The 3,759-nt window shown below is 34.2% G+C and overlaps 1 long non-coding RNA gene across 2 annotated transcripts; it reads right to left on the reverse strand.

The window, feature by feature from the left end:
• Positions 1 to 7: 7 nt before the first annotated feature.
• LOC109586237 (uncharacterized) lies at positions 8 to 1,170 on the reverse strand. 2 transcript variants are annotated; one of them, XR_002186894.1, is made up of 5 exons: positions 1,016 to 1,170; positions 653 to 967; positions 480 to 603; positions 356 to 431; positions 8 to 235 (listed from the first exon to the last, which is right to left on the reverse strand). It is a non-coding gene; the product is annotated as an uncharacterized LOC109586237 (long non-coding RNA). The 2 variants fall into 2 exon arrangements; XR_002186893.1 differs by having other exon boundaries at positions 480 to 606.
• Positions 1,171 to 3,759: the final 2,589 nt, after the last annotated feature.

The raw sequence follows: 3,759 nt of genomic DNA on the forward strand, positions 1-3,759 counted from the left end.
TTACATCCTGAGTACTATCTTTCGATACAACAAACTTTATGTGACAACCAAACAACTTGCAAACACCAACGACAGAATGAGTTTGTTCTACAGCACTAAAATTATCTTTCGACTGGCCGACATAAACATTTTTGAGTGACACATTTGTTAAATCTTCAGTAGTACGAGTAGTAGTAAATACACCAGATTGTATTCTTAAAAACAAGGAAGAAAACGTCCCATTCTCATCTTCTTGCTACAAAATAACAGTAAGCCAATAAATACATGTAATGTTACAAATATAATATATTAGTAATAAAATCAATCTCAAGTGAAAGTTTAAATAATTAGTTCAAAATATGCTTAAACATCATACCTGAATAATGGTCCAGGGGACAATAGTAGTCTCATCCGTAACAACAGTGATGTTCAAATACATTTCAGCATATAATCTGTAATCATATCTATTATACATAATTTTATAAAGCCGGTTACAATACCTTATTATCAAAATTAGAAGAAACCACAATTTATTATGCCACTTTGCAGCAGAAACAGGTAGCATCTGGAGGTGTATAGTATTGGTAGACTACTTGAAGTGTAGCTAGTATTGAACTGTGATAACTACTAAATATTTTTTCAGTTTATGTATGAATAATATTAGCTAACTTACTATGGTAAAATTAATTGTGGTGACTGTAATGTAGCCAAAGTGACAAAATTAAATTAATCAGTGCTGTCTCAAAATGGCGGCCTTCCCAGCGTCCTCAACTCGGTGCTCAAGTTAGCTCGAGTTAGCCTTTAGAACGTAGAGCGAGCTTGAAGAGCACTCTATCCAGCAGCTATGGTAGCAGCAACGGTAACAACTTGAGAGGACCGATGAAGCTAGGGAAGAAGAGTACTCTCACGCCCTGCGTCCGTTTACTTAGCACCTCAGAATCACAACTGAATCACACTCAGAAGCACAGCTGACAGATCCGCAATATGCCTAAATAAGACTAGAGTAAATTTTTATGTAGTTTTAACAACTACATACCTTGAAAAAGATGAGGAAAAGTTGCTGACACTCTAGCTGACAAAATTCGGTATTCAATAAGAATCAATAAGTTAGTAAAGTTACAATAACAGAAAATTGGCGCGCAACAGATTAATATGCGGGCGGGGACGAGAAACAATGAATCTAATTATAACGGCCTAATCTTGTTTCTCAATTATGGCTTTAGTGTCTTCAGGTATGTTAGCTCTCTGCTAGGCATAGATTTTAAAGCTTTTGCTCAGCTAGTACTACCATTAATTGGACTCTACCCTACTGAAAGTGAAATGGCTGCCCGGCTCTATCTCACCTAATTTTAGATTAAATTAAATTAATTCTGTTTTAAGATTTTTACAGTTGTGAGATGCTGTTGAGGTTTCAAGACTGAGCTATTATAAGTCTATAACAATTGGTTCCGTGACTGCTGTAGAAGATGCTTACCCAAGTTGTATGGGAAAGGCTAAAATGCATTAAATCTTACATATTCCTGAAAAAATTATTCCATTTAGTCCACCATCAGCTTAAAATACAGAACGGTACAATAATTATTAGCATTTTTACGTTGTAATTTTTATTATACGTGCGATTCAATTAATTGAATTGGTTGGACTGGAAATATATTGTCAAATAGACAAGCTCCCAGCCACGATATTGCTGCTTGTTTCAGTGAGTCATTAAAATAGTGGGGCTATCTTAAGTGAAATCGTTGGTTAGCAACAGTAATTAAGTATTTATTTAGATTGTGTTTAAATAATAGGGCTCGCAATGGTTTGATAGAGTTATGTCAATCAAATGCTTACTTGTCTTTTTTTGGTGAACCATCCACTCAGATACACAAGCATCATCATGGACAGCTGTCAAAAGGAAAAGCATTTTTATTACAGTTTCTTTTTATTCTTAAATAGGCAGTTAAGAATGACAGGAACCAAATCATAAAGAGCATCAATAGATATGGCACTTAAAATGCCTGTAGCTGCTGATTCTGCAACAAAGCTTATTGGATCATCTACAGCTGCCTCAAATTTACAGATTGATTTTACCCTTGCAGGAGAAATTTGTGCAGTTTAAAATGCAATAATGGGAGAAGAGAGGCTTACAAACACTGGAGAATGTATTGAAATCAGAAATGGGAATGATGAAAGTGCATGTATAATGAATCAATGCATTCATAATGTGATGTCTTTACATTGTAGGTTGTATATCGTATTTTCTTGAGCTGTTTGGAGGCTGCAAATGGAGAAATGTTTTGTATCACCAGACTTTTTACTTTTTTGTTTCTCACAAATGACTACAACTGCCCTATTTTTGACCATTAGTGACTCTGTAATCCTAATTCCTTCAAATATAGTGTTTAGAACATATCTAAAAAATTCTTTTCCATACAAATGTGGTTACAAAATGTTTGGCTAGTTCTAAAACTACATTGTGCATAGAGTCAATAACTGACATAGTGGGAAGATTGAGGTAAGGTAGGTCAAATACGGAAGAGTATCGACAGCCAAGTTTTGATTCTTTTTTTTACAACTCTGTTTAATTCTTACATGACGATAGTTGGCTAACATTCTGTTTATGCAAGTCATTAGTGGGACAAATCCAGGAGGCTCTGTCAAATCCAGAATAATCCAATCTATTGTTACTAGAGGATAAACAATACTTTAAACATTCTTAACACCCTAAATAGGCACTATGTCCTAAAATCTGCAAAATTTGTGTCCTTCAGGGATATCACAGGAGCAGCAAGAACACAATGTACCATTCATTCCAGAAATTACATCCATTATGACACATTCAATTCCACACCATCCCACAATAACTTGAGGTTTAAAATCAAAGGATTGATGAATAAAGTAACAGCTTGTTCTGTCTCATTGGGTCCTGGAATAATTTCAATAAGACAAATTATTTTGAATTTTGTATCGCTTTTGACGGGGAAGATTAAGAATTGTCAAATAAATTGCACCAACTGAATATGCCAGGTGCTTATAAGGTTGAAACCTATAAATTTTAATCATACAAGCATATGAATTATCATTCAATACAGAAAAATCATTTGTCCCACCAGCAGAGCTCATCCAGACAAGTCCATCATACACATCATGTTATCCTTCATGATCTATTTCACTTTCCCTGTTTTTCCAACGATTTCATGATTTCACAAATTATCATCCATTAATAGATTTTGAAATGATATCTCCAAATCAATATAACAATGTCATGAATGGGTAAAAAATTTCTTGCCTGAAGCAAATTCAACTGTCTTCAACAAAGCTGCATCACACAAGTGTATACATACTAAAATGTGACAAATTCCAAAATCTCGTAGGCTTTTATACTATCCACTTTCTTCAAAGCAAGCAGAATACTACCACAACTTAGCAAAGACAATATCTATCAAACAATGGTTATGTTACTCTTGTGTAAACTTTTTGACTCTATAGTGGTCTTGGAAAATTTGTGGCTACAGAATATGGTGGACAAAACCGAGCCAGAACAACAGATAATATATTCAAAAATTTGTCAGACAAATGAAATTACAATTGTAGTGACAAAAAAGCTATTAACAAGCAAGATTGCTAGATGCCTGGGAAACAGGATCTAAATGCAAAGAGGTGATTCATCTCGACTAATGATCAATATCGTCAAGATCATTCCATACTTTGACTCTGTCATCATCATCTGTATCATAAGAAAAATTTGAAGTGATAGAATTATTTAATGCACTTGATAAGTAAGTCTTTTAGCATTGA

This window comes from Amphimedon queenslandica, unplaced genomic scaffold (genome assembly GCF_000090795.2).
Source record: "Amphimedon queenslandica unplaced genomic scaffold, v1.1 AMPQUscaffold_12920, whole genome shotgun sequence".
Classification (NCBI taxonomy): Eukaryota; Metazoa; Porifera; class Demospongiae; order Haplosclerida; family Niphatidae; genus Amphimedon; species Amphimedon queenslandica.